We start from the raw sequence: 13679 nt of genomic DNA, 5'->3' as shown, positions 1-13679 counted from the left end.
CACCACCATGCTGAAAAAATGTTTGTACTAAAAAAAAAATAATAAAGGGCGCCAAAACTTTTGCGCACTGCATTCAGTAATGTAGTAATGTTCATGTACGGTAGTAATGCAGTAGTTATGAAGCGTTATGAGGCTGCTGTGCTGTGCCCCGAGGTCCCCTAGCGCCTGACTGCGGTATTACAGCTTCCACATGGAAGAGAAGAGAAGAGAAGGGAACTGAACACTGCCCCTGCTGTTAGTGTTAATCCTGATGTGGAGAGGAGCCCGTTCTGCCGCCGGGGATCCCAGCCGGGCTCGGGTCGGTGCCAGCGGTACCTGGGGATTACCTTCACTCTGATATGGCATGCAATTAATCATCATAATCATAATAATAATTAAACAAAAAACACCATCGGAATGTCACGCGCTCCAGTAAAGGTGAGTGGGTCTTTCACAGTGCTGTATGCATGGAGCGCGTGCACGGCCGGTAACACAGCAACGGGCTGCTCGGTGGCTAGCAGAGCACGAGCAGAGCAGATCAAAGCAGAGGATGGGATTTGAACTCAAAACGACCCTTTCAACTTCACCGACTGACTCCTAACCGTCGTATTGTTCATTATCAGTGTTGTTTGTTTATTTATTCTTACAATCACATCGACTTATTTGGATTCTGGTCCCCTTGTTCACTCAGCTAGCAAACATGCACTCATAAACACATTAACAGTAGAGTTATTGATTTGATGTGATATGATTTGATTTGATATATGCTCTATGATATTTTCCTGTTTTTGCTAGCACTTTGGTGCAGTCATGTACGGTATTTATTTTCTAATCTATTCAACCCGACTTAAGAGCAAGTTTACAAACTGTCAGTCTGACTTGTAAGACGTTATAGCTGCAGGAATTGACAGAACACAAACTGTTGAATAATATTTATGAAACACTGTTAGCGTGTTAAGTCGCTGATGCTTGACTCTGCTGCTGTTTGTCCGGATTGGCATCGGTTTTTGCCCCTCGGGTGTCCTGCAGCTCTTGGGCAGGGTTTTATGGTTCAGTATTCCTGTCTTTTCGTTCCTCGGTTCGTTCAGAAATGTGTGTGTGTGTTTTCTGACTCGGTTTGTGGAGGCCTTGAGAGACCGCGGAGTTTCCTGCTGCGACCGCCATTGGTTTGAAGGCTACAGGTACCGGAGAACCAGGATTTGGCAAAAACACCCACACTGTTTCACATGGAACTGTCAACACCGACTGGATACTTTAACATGGGGTGGGATATCAGAACCAAACGTCGTATTTAATGACAATACAGTGCACTGCAAAAAGTAAAATCTAACCAAGATTAAATATCTTAAATCAAGACAACTGTTATTTGTCTGCCAAGATAATTCTCCTTTCCAGGCAGGTTTTGTGTAAGAGCATTTCACTTACTTTAAGCATTTTTTTCCCTCAATTATCTTAATAAGGAGGGCGGCACGGTGGTGTAGTGGTTAACGCTGTCGCCTCACAGCAAGAAGGTCTGGGTTCGAGCCCCGTGGCCGGCGAGGGCCTTTCTGTGTGGAGTTTGCATGTTCTCCCCGTGTCCGCGTGGGTTTCCTCCGGGTGCTCCGGTTTCCCCCACAGTCCAAAGACATGCAGGTTAGGTTAACTGGTGACTCTAAATTGACCGTAGGTGTGAATGTGAGTGTGAATGGTTGTCTGTGTCTATGTGTCAGCCCTGTGATGACCTGGCGACTTGTCCAGGGTGTACCCCGCCTTTCGCCCGTAGTCAGCTGGGATAGGCTCCAGCTTGCCTGCGACCCTGTAGAACAGGATAAAGCGGCTAGAGATAATGAGATGAGATGAGAATTTCTTATTTCAAGCATCTTATCCTTTCTTTTAATCTCTTAACACAAAACAGATAACTAAATGAAATGAATTGTTGTATTGTCAATCTGGCAACAAAAATAGGCTACAAAATGGATTGGTTTGTTGTTTTGATTTTGATTTATTTGGCGGTCTCAGTTGGTATAAACACTTACTTAAACAGAGCACACCAATATGCCCAGATGAAATAGTCAAACTGTTGGTTGGGGGACAAAGTATCTAGCATGTTAAAGTGAGTAGTACAAATCTACTTGTTTTTAGTATAAATACACTAGTTTTAAGACATCTGTGGGGTTTCTAAAGCTAGATATATTTACTTGTTTTTAAAAATCTTGCCAAGTCAAATTTTCTTGTTCTGTTGGCAGATAATTTTGCTTATTTTAAGTAAAATATTCCTCATTTTATTACTTTTTTTTCTTGTTTTTGTAAGCCGGGTTCTTGCAGTGTGGTGCTTGAAAGTTTGTGAACACTTTGGAATTTTCTATATTTCTGCATAAATATGACATTATCAGATTTCAACACGAATTTCAAATTTCAAATTTCAACACAGATTTCAAGAGGAAAATGATCCGATATTGCATATCTGTGAGTGGCAAAAGTATGTGAGCCTCTAGGATTAGCAGTAGGTGTTTTCAATCAATGGGATGACAATCAGGTGTGAGTGGGCACCCTGTTTTATTTAAAGAACAGGGATCTATCAAAGTCTGATCTTCACAACACATGTTTGTGGAAGGAGATTTCTGAGGACCTCAGAAAAAGCGTTGTTGATGCTCATCAGGCTGGAAAAGGTTACAAAACCATCTCTAAAGAGTTTGGACTCCACCAATCCACAGTCAGACAGATTGTGTACAAATGGAGGAAATTCAAGACCATTGTTACCCTCCCCAGGAGTGGTCGACCAACAAAGATCACTCTTTCCATGAGCAAGGCGTGTAATAGTCAGCGAGGTCACAAAGGACCCCAGGGTAACTTCTAAGCAACTGAAGGCCTCTCTCACATTGGCTAATGTTAATGTTCATGAGTCCACCATCAGGAGAACACTGAACAACAATGGTGTGCATGGCAGGGTTGCAAGGAGAAAGCAACTGCTCTCTAAAAAGAACACTGTTGTTCGTCTACAGTTTGCTAAAGACCACGTGGACAAGCCAGAAGGCTATTGGAAAAATGTTTTGTGCATGGATGAGACCAAAATAGAACTTTTTGGTTTAAATGAGAAGTGTTATGTTTGGAGAAAGGAAAACACTGCATTCCAGCATAAGAACCTTATCCCATCTGTGAAACATGATGGTGGTAGTATCATGGTTTGGGCCTGTTTTGCTGCATCTGGGCCAGGACGGCTTGCCATCATTGATGGAACAATGAATTCTGAATTATAGAGGTTTTTGACCTGACGTCATAGGGTCACGTGATACTGTTTACGCCGCCATTTTGGAGGTCAAACAAAGCCACGCTTATCAGCAAACAACGCTTGTAATATCCATCTTCTTCATCGCTTACTTTTATCGTAGAATGCCTGATACGTGTTGTGCAGTTAGCTGCCACAACAGAAGAGGGGATAAACCTGGATTAACGTTCCATAGGTTCCCGGCCGATCAACAGTGTCGCAAAAAGTGGATCGTGGCGATCAGGCGAGAGAATTGGCAGCCCACCGAACACACGCGTTTGTGTGGCGAACATTTTGTCTCAGGTAACTTTTCCAAAAGTTTAAAGATATTGTATGCGAGATAAATGACAAATTATACATGTAGCCTAGCACCTAGCCTACACGTAAGCCCTGTTAGGCGGTGTTCAGGCTACCTGGCACCTAGCCCCACTAGTCAGGCTACGATGGTTTTATCTTTATACATCCATGGTTTTACCGTATATACGTGAGACGGGGACTGCTCGGCCTCATCAGTGGGGCTACCTGGCACTGGGCTTCTTACTAGTGTTTGGGCGGCTTATGTGTAGTCTAGGTTTAACATACACGGTGCACTCAGGCGAGGCAGAGCCATGTTGTTGGGTGGGTTGTACTTTTTAGATGTGAATATTCAATGGTCAAAACTAGAATTCAATACTAGACATATTAATTATTATGCGTTTTTCTATATGATTAATGTAACTCTCTCTCTCTCTCTCTTTTTAACCTGGACACTATTTTTCTAACTGCAATGAATTTACTTTTATTTGGTATCACATTGAAGTAGACTGTTATGGAATTTTTTTGCCACAAAATGTTGTTGAAAATCTTTGCATATGTTGTCATGGCAACCATTCAAACAATGCATGCTGTGAAAAGGGAAAATAGTGTAATGTCGCTCGATAACCCACATGTTGGGCTAGCAGGAGTCGCCATTGTTGTGACCGCCAAAATGGCACCATCTACATGTCGACATGGCAACGGTCACGTGGATCGAAAACCTCTATACCAGCAAATTCTAAAGGAAAATGTCAGGACATCTGTCCATGAACTGAATCTCAAGAAAAGGTGGGTCATGCAGCAAGACAACGACCCTAAGCAGACAAGTCGTTCTACCAAAGAATGGTTAAAGAAGAATAAAGTTAATGTTTTGGAATGGCCAAGTCAAAGTCCTGACCTTAATCCAATCGAAATGTTGTGGAAGGACCTGAAGTGAGCAGTTCATGTGAGGAAACCCACCAACATCCCAGAGTTGAAGCTGTTCTGTACGGAGGAATGGGCTAAAATTGCTCCAAGCCGGTGTGCAGGACTGATCAACAGTTACCGCAAACGTTTAGTTGCAGTTATTGCTGCACAAGGGGGTCACACCAGATACTGAAAGCAAAGGTTCACATACTTTTGCCACTCACATATATGTAATATTGGATCATTTTCCTCAATAAATAAATGACCAAGTATAATATTTTTGTCTCATTTGTTTAACTGGGTTCTCTTTATCTACTTTTAGGACTTGTGTGAAAATCTGATGGTGTTTTAGGTCATATTTATGCAGAAATATAGAAAATTCTAAAGGGTCCATAAACTTTAAAGCACCACTGTATTTTGACGTATTTGTTCGTAGAAATCTGTCAAAATACCCCAAAGTGACTGAGGAGAGAAGTCTAGTTCTGAAGTGGCTTGTTCTTTCACTGAGCGTTATGAAAGTTCATTATGAGTTCGACAAGCATAATATTATTTCATTTCTGTATTTTCTCCCAGCTGGGAATCTGAAAAGCAGTTCTCTCTCTCTCTCTCTCTCTCTCTCTCTCTCTCTCTGGTCCACGTCACGAATGACGAGCGGAGTCTCTCAGTTGACGTCTTTGACGGCGCCTTTGAGATCTAAGGTCAAGCTGTTCCTCAGCGTGGACACGGCCTCTTTCTGTCTGGTTACGCCAGGCATCCCTGTCTGCGGTGAGGTTGTGCCATGTGGTCAAGTCGAACCCAAATGCCTTCAGGTCTTCCTTGATGCAGTCCTTCCATCGTTTCCTTGGGCAATCTCTGCTTCCTTTGCCTTCTGCCATCTCGCCAAATAGCAATTGTTTGGGGATGCGATTGTCCTCCATACGACATACGTGTCCCAGCCACCAGAGTCTATTGCTGCGAATCATGGTCTCAATGGTGGAGGTCTTTGCTCTATTGAGGACTTCTCTGTTTGTCTTCTTGTGCCACCATCTGATTTTAATTATCTGGCGTAGAGAATACTGATGGAATGCTTCCAGACTTTTGAGATGGTGTGAGAGAGTTGGCCAGGTCTCACTGCCATACAGCAAGGATGGTAGGACAATAGCTTTATAGACAGTGAGCTTAGTAAACAGGGTAAGTCCTTCCTGATTCCATACTCTTGAGCTTAGGGACTTGAATGCAGCTGCACCACGGGAGGTTCTGTGTTTGACCTCTGAGTCTAACGAGGCATCCTCTGACATAACCCCACCAAGGTATGTAAACTTCTTGGCACGCTTGAGGGTGAAGTTGTCAATCTTTATTGGGGGTGGATCAGGGCAGCCAATATGCATCACTTCAGTTTTGAGTTTACTGATGGTAAGACTCCAAGCTTTGCAAGACTGATTGAGGGCAGTAACTCCATACTGCAGAGAACTTGCACTTTTTGTGGCTAGAGATGCATCATCTGCGTACAGGAAAGCATCTTGCTTAGTTGTTGATGCTGACTTTGACTTTAAAATTGAAAGGAGATAAATCTGACAATGTTCAACTGTACGTCTACCATCGAAAGATTCACAGTAACACCCTTCCAGTGTTTCTCAGGTTTCAGCCATCTGGGAGAACCTTCAACCTACCAAAGAACCCGTGAGGAACACCTTTCTAACCCAAAAGCTTTATACTATCAGTCAACATGTTCCTCCTCACTCCAGCCCTTATATTTTGACTTAAAAAAAATTATTCCTGCAACTGTGTTGCACTTATTTCTGGTAATTTTGATAGAAACTCAGCTATTAACTAAAAGGACACACAGTAGAATCCATACCACCACCAAGCCACATGTTATCAACATCAAAATCAGATCACTTGAACTTAGGATGATACTAAAGCTGTGCACCAAATTTCATCCAAATCTGTTCACTACTTTTTGAGTTACCTTGGGGAAAAGACAGACAAACAAATGGAGGCGAAAACATAACCTCCTCCAACAAAGTTGGCAGAGGTAATTACAAATTGGATTCTGCATCTGAAAAATAAATACTGTGTGTCTAAGGATCTACTCACATTACCCAATCCAAATTGTGTCCACGCATGTTTGACCACCAAAGTCCAGTTTGACTAGTGTGATCACTATGGCCCACTTGAACAAATGGGGTCGGTTCAGTCAGACTCGGGCACAGTACACATCTGGTGTGATCACTAAGTGCCCAAGTATGGAACGTAAATGCTGTGACATCCATCCATCCATCCATCCATCCATCCATTATCTGTAGCTGCTTATCCTGTTCTACAGGGTCGCAGGCAAGCTGGAGCCTATCCCAGCTGACTATGGGTGAGAGGCGGGGTACACCCTGGACAAGTCGCCATGTCATCACAGGGCTGACACAGAGACAAACAACCATTCACACTCACATTCACACCTACGGTCAATTTAGAGTCACCAGTTAACCTAACCTGCATGTCTTTGGACTGTGGGGGAAGCCGGAGCACCCGGAGGAAACCCACGCAGACACGGGGAGAACATGCAAACTCCGCACAGAAAGGCCCTCGCCGGCCACTGGGCTCGAACCCAGGACCTTCTTGCTGTGAGGCGACAGTGCTAATCACTACACCAGCATGCCGCCATGCTATGACATGCGCTCTGTAATGGAAATTTCTAATAAACACTTCAGAACGCTAGCAGTCGTCTTTTCAGTTTATTTATAGGAAAGAAAGAAAATTAAAGCAGAACATCACCTCTAGTGATGTGAGAGTATGCGCGCGCTCTCTGATTTGTGTTTTAGTGGCTGCTATCTATTACACTCTAAAGGCATTCGCTTACTGCTTGCATCTTCACGTGATTGGCTCAAGAATTTCTATGAAGCTTTGTTAAAGCGTGCACCTGGCGTGCAGGCGGATGCGTAGTTATGAGAACTCAGGCACCCTGCTTATCACCACCGAGGTCAGGAAAAGGTGGTTACATCATGAGAAGATGCAAGCTAGGACGAACTCAAGCACCCTGCTCATTACCACCAAGGCCACAGAAAAGCGATTACAACATAGGAAAAAACATCTTTCTCAGTATATTAGGCCACTTGAGCTCAACACACAGAAACACAGAATAGGAATGTTCATCCATTAAAATTCCCTCACAGCTCTTCAATTAATCCGAGACTGTTAGAATTAATAACGGGTATGGTTCTCACCTTATTGATGAATGCAAACTGTAGACAATAAGTAAAGCTGCGAAGTCCTCCCCATTGTCAGCTGCCTTTGTAAAAATGTTCTTAAGTGTACACTTTAGCATAATTTAATCTGTAAATCTGTATGGTGCGTCTATCACCGCGCCCAAAACTAATCCGTGCGACAATCATCAGGAGGTTCCCAGTAACACCCTTCCAGTAGTTCTCTAGTTTTGTCCATCTATGAGAACCTTTAACACTTGAAGAACCCTGTTCCTAACCCTATTTTCATACTAGCAGTCAACAGATTGCTCCTGTCACCTTTGGTCTGTCTCTTGCGGGTGATTAGTAATTCTTTAAATGGTTAATAATTGCATGTAGGAATTAAAATGGTGAGTCAGGAACTGAAGAAACACAAATCACAAGCTCCTTGTGATTGATATTGCGGTATGCATCTTGTACATTTGTTGCTTGCTAGCCTGAACGAGTGTGATGATGCTCTCGTGCTCTCATGAGAAGTTTGTGGAGTAACTATAACCTGATAAAAAGTACAGTGTAGCCAAATTGTCAGCAAATTACTATGGTTCAACATTTTGTGACATGATGTTATTGAAAAAGAATCAACATTGAGGTGGCAATGTCTCACCGGGCCGCATCACACCACCCCGTCATTGATTAATTTTCTTTAACATCATCTGTTTTAGGCGGCACGGTGGTGTAGTGGTTAGCGCTGTCGCCTCACAGCAAGAAGGTCCTGGGTTCGAGCCCCGTGGCCGGCGAGGGCCTTTCTGTGTGGAGTTTGCATGTTCTCCCCGTGTCCGCGTGGGTTTCCTCCGGGTGCTCCGGTTTCCCCCACAGTCCAAAGACATGCAGGTTAGGTTAACTGGTGACTCTAAATTGACCGTAGGTGTGAATGTGAGTGTGAATGGTTGTCTGTGTCTATGTGTCAGCCCTGTGATGACCTGGCGACTTGTCCAGGGTGTACCCCGCCTTTCGCCCGTAGTCAGCTGGGATAGGCTCCAGCTTGCCTGCGACCCTGTAGAAGGATAAAGCGGCTAGAGATAATGAGATGAGATCATCTGTTTTATTCCTTACATTAAACAATATGATCGTAATATCGTGGCCAGTTTTTATCAACGCACGTCCGGTTGTGTCATAATAATCCAATCACCATGTCAGAAAATAATGTTTAAATGATTAGCTTGTAAGGGGCGTCACGGTGGTGTAGTGGTTAGCACTGTCGCCTCACAGCAAGAAGGTCTGGGTTCGAGCCCCATGGCTGGCGAGGGCCTTTCTGTGTGGAGTTTGCATGTTCTCCCCGTGTCCGCGTGGGTTTCCTCCGGGTGCTCCGGTTTCCCCCACAGTCCAAAGACATGCAGGTTAGGTTAACTGGTGACTCTAAATTGAGCGTAGGTGTGAATGTGAGTGTGAATGGTTGTCTGTGTCTATGTGTCAGCCCTGTGATGACCTGGCGACTTGTCCAGGGTGTACCCCGCCTTTCGCCCGTAGTCAGCTGGGATAGGCTCCAGCTTGCCTGCGACCCTGTAGAACAGGATAAAGCGGCTAGAGATAATGAGATGAGATGAGATGATTAGCTTGTAGAAATAATGATACAGATTTCACTATATACACTGTATTATCACAATAGTCTTCATTTATTTTGAAAAACAAGTCACATGGCACACCAGGGATGTGACCTGATTCCCATGGTACTCTCCATGTGTGTACAGTTGAGCACCGATGACGTCTCTTAAGGCATTGTTGCCTTCCAGAAATGTTTCAATCTCAGACGTGCTTGAGTGAATAAAAATGAATTTTCACACCTGTGATATTTATCCTCCAGTCAGTCTCGCAGTTATCTTTTCTCTTTAAAGATCAGCGTGTGCATTGTACCGAAAAGGAACCGCTCTGTTGAGAGAACGCTGAACACTGAACTGATATCTGCTTTTGTGCTCTTGTGGTAAAACACGCCCTGGCATCGAAAAGAGAGAGAGAATGAGAGAGAAAGATAAAACACCTCTCTGTCTTGAGCAGAGTAAGGATTTCTCCTCTGCTATTCAATGAATAATGCAACACCGTCAATTACGGGGGGATTTTTTTCACTGTGCGAGACGTGAATCTGACAGCAGCAAAAGCATGCGATTATTACAACTGATGTTCACATGGGATTTGAAAGCACAGTTCCCGTTTGCAGTGATAACAAGTTCTCAGAGGAATATGACTTACAACACCTATCATATATATGAGAGAGAGAGAGAGGGAGGAATAGGCTAGCTTGTTCCACGTTTATCCATTTAGTTATGATGTAATACGTGTCACACTATTGCAGGTTTGCTTCTTTTACTGTACGCAGGCTTGTAGTACTCGGGTCCAGGACTCGTGTCCTAATTTTAAGGACTCGTGACTCGACTCGGACTCGGACTCGCGTATTAACTGCATTCGGACTTGCAAATTGGAAATGAGGACTCGGATTTTTTCTGTATTTTTTGTAACGTCATAATAATTTGGCATAAGATATTTATATCTACATTACTTTTTATACTAATTTCGTGCAAGAGAATGCACATTCACCTGTTCATACGTCATGTTCAGAAACAAACTAACGTTAATGGCGCTAAAATGCCTGGAGAGAAGCCCCTAGGATTGTCCGCTTTGCTTATACAGACTCCTCGTGCAGTGGGGAAAAATGCACTGCTGTGTGTTCCATATGTAGAAGAACTATCGAGGAGACGACGGGGACGACCTCGAACTTCAGTCGTCATTTGGCAAGACTCCACCCAGAGAAGGAAGTGACACGCTATGTTCATTGCTCTGTTGATAGCGAGGCTTGCTGACTGATGAACTAGCTAGTGTTAACCCTCTCTCATGTTATTTGCCCTGTTGATAGCGGGGCTTGTGTCAGACTCGACTCGGATCAGCAGTGGACTCGACTTGAAATTTCCTTTGACTTGGACTTGGGGCGGCACGGTGGTGTAGTGATTAGCGCTGTCGCCTCACAGCAAGAAGGTCCGGGTTCGAGCCCCGTGGCCAACGAGGGCCTTTCTGTGCGGAGTTTGCATGTTCTCCCCGTGTCCACGTGGGTTTCCTCCAGGTGCTCCGGTTTCCCCCACAGTCCAAAGACATGCAGGTTAGGTTAACTGGTGGCTCTAAATTGACCGTAGGTGTGAATGTGAGTGTGAATGGTTGTCTGTGTCTATGTGTCAGCCCTGTGATGACCTGGCGACTTGTCCAGGGTGTACCCCGCCTTTCGCCCGTAGTCAGCTGGGATAGGCTCCAGCTTGCCTGCGACCCTGTAGAACAGGATAAAGCAGCTAGAGATAATGAGATCAGATGAGAGACTTGGACTGGACTCGGACTTGAACACTGGGGACTCGAGACTGGACTCGGACTCGAGGTTTAGTGACTCGACTACATCACTGAATGCAAGTACTAGCACTCACTCCAGCTCTCATATTTCGACTCTATTTTATTTTATTTATTTTTTTATTCCTACACCTACTGTATATTGCACTTGTTTCTGGTCATTTGGTCGAACCTCGGCCATTAATTACGAATTGGATTGTGCATTTGATAAATAAATACTGTGTATATAAGTAAATGTTCTGCACAAGAACTAGTCCTCTTCTTTCTTTTTTTTTTATGGCATCCTTCCCCCCCCCGAGACTTATTTTTGATCTGTCTGGGAAAATAAGTGTCAGTGTAGAAATTTGTAATCTAGTAATGGGCAATTCCATGTAAATGTCAACCTCACCATGCAAAAATAAAGCAACATGTAATACATCAAAACCACTCCCAAAGATCTCACCTAAGCCTGTATTTTACAGATGTGAATAAGTTGAACCAATTTGTAACCAACCTAATATGTCACTGTCAGTCTTTCTTTCTTATAATGTAAAGCCCAAGCTAAAATCAACTTTGATCATGTACAATTCTATATTATTGCCACAAGCCACAGAAATGTATGCTAAAATCCACAAAACAGCAAAACAATAGCCATCCTAAATATTATTTAAGAACTTTGATAGTTTTAGCTGATATTTAGAGAGTTTTTCAAAGGGTTATGGTGGTTAAATTGCTGATTTTCTAAACATATGCCATGTCCATTTCAGACGCGTCACATCCATAACGGAATTTCGTCACATCCATAACGCTGACTTTTCCTTCCGAAACTCTGCATGAAATACAAAATATTTTAAACAAAGGTTTTTTAATATTCACCTTGGACCCCTCTATCAAATGGATAGCTCCATTTCGACATTAGGTTTACAATTTCACAGAGTTTGATAAAAATGTACAGTCACCCAAGAAAAGTGATACTTTTTCTGTCACATCCATAACGCATCTTTTATTGGCGTTTTCTGGCATGCCCTAGATGTACTATGGGAATTGTTCTTGTTCTATCACTTCTCCAGTATGGTACAGCCTTAAAATATGCAACACCTGTTTAAATACTGGGAGACAAAACATGCACTGGGTCATTTGTTGCCATTTTGAGTTCTAAAAATACTCTGAATGCAGTCGTACATTATGACACAAATATCACGTCATGATTAGGATTGTTCCACAGTCACGATTTCACAGTTAGTCACGGTATAGGATCTGATCGTTACCTCACTGTTGAGTTTTTCAAAATACTGATTGAAATGCATTTCTGTTCATCACCGTTTACCTGTGGTCGGTTTTCTTTTTTAAGCCGATGAAGTAAGCCACCTCACTGTAAATCATACTACAGAAACCTTTGTTCGTCCACACAGGGGATGCGAACTGCTCTGAAAACCCTTTGGCTGTGTGATTTGTTACTGATGTATAGAAGCGCATTGCTGTTACACCAGAAAAAGTAAAACAGATCAGTATCATGTTATAATGTGGAATATTTATTGTGATGACCAGATTTTTTTTCACGTTATAACAAGATATTTTAACGTTATTACAACATACAAACTTATGTTATAATCAGAAACTTTTCTTGTTATAACAGTGTACTTTTTATATTACACATACCTATTACAATCTCATCAACATGATAAGTTTGTATGCTGTAATAACATGAAATTATTTTTTTTCGAGGTCCGGTTTCCATCAAATCCTGTGCTCTGATTGGCTGGCGAGCGGGTCCATATCCTACGATACAGACCTCTGGTGACTCGCTCGTTCACAACAGCAAACATAGTAGCATTTTTTGTCAACATTTATCTTTTTTTTTTTTAAATAAGAGTTTTATCAAAAATCTTGTAAATTTTTGCCAGCATTTCTCAGGAGAATGGCATTAATTTTACATCATGGATAATGATAACGACAGTGTTCACAGTGAAAGCGAGTTTTACTACCCTGAGGAAGAAGAAATAAAAGAAAACATTTCAGGAGAAAGCTAAAAACCTGTAACTGTTGCTAACACTGAACAAAAACATGGCTGAATCCTGAATGACTCCTATTTGTATAAATAGGGGACTACATAGGCGGCAAAGTGTAGTTTTTTTCCTGCCATGGAAGTGCACTTGTATACCGAGGAGGAAGCAATTTGCATTACAGCCGTGAATGAGGATTCAATATGGCGTCTCGGCTCGGTTTTCCCTTTCGGGCGCTCTCGTTTTCTGTTAGAATTTGGTAAAGAAAAAAATAAATATATTATTTACCAGCTTAAGGTCGGTCCATATGGTGAAATACCGTGACCTCGGCCCAGAGGGCCTCGCTCAGTACTTTCAAGACCTTGGTCACAGTATTTCACCATACGGACCTCCCAGCTGGTAAATAACATATATGTATCTTGTTTTATTCTGTCCACATTCACTGGATATGAGCAATCGCGCACTCTGATTGGCTACTCTACTACTAGGCTATCAGTGCATATACCGTAAGTAGAGAAAAACAAAATGGTGGTGTGTTGCTGAACCAGACCAAGGATGAAATAAAAGCTCTACTCGAAAACAAAGCCCTGAAAAATACAAAAAAAGCAACAAAATATGGAAGAAAAGTATTTGATGGTAAGAATGTCTTTTTTTATTTTTCAAGAGTTATTCTGAGAGCATTTTTCACAAATTGCTCCTGTCATTTCGCCGGTTTGTTTACATTCTAAGTGGAAATTA

General features: G+C 42.7%; 1 protein-coding gene across 1 annotated transcript in view; it reads left to right on the top strand.

Annotated features, from left to right (window-relative positions):
* The first annotated feature begins 231 nt into the window (after positions 1–231).
* Positions 232–13679, top strand: part of LOC132866165 (vang-like protein 1) — a 217669-nt gene continuing 204221 nt past the window's right edge. The window contains exon 1 of the mRNA XM_060898767.1: positions 232–417. The gene's annotated coding sequence lies outside the window, so the exon portion shown is untranslated. The remainder of the gene's footprint in view (positions 418–13679) is intronic.

The sequence above is a fragment of the Neoarius graeffei genome, chromosome 18 (assembly GCF_027579695.1).
Source record: "Neoarius graeffei isolate fNeoGra1 chromosome 18, fNeoGra1.pri, whole genome shotgun sequence".
NCBI classification, from domain to species: Eukaryota; Metazoa; Chordata; class Actinopteri; order Siluriformes; family Ariidae; genus Neoarius; species Neoarius graeffei.
Note: the sequence above shows the minus strand (reverse complement) of the source record. Positions and strands in the feature narration are given on the sequence as shown.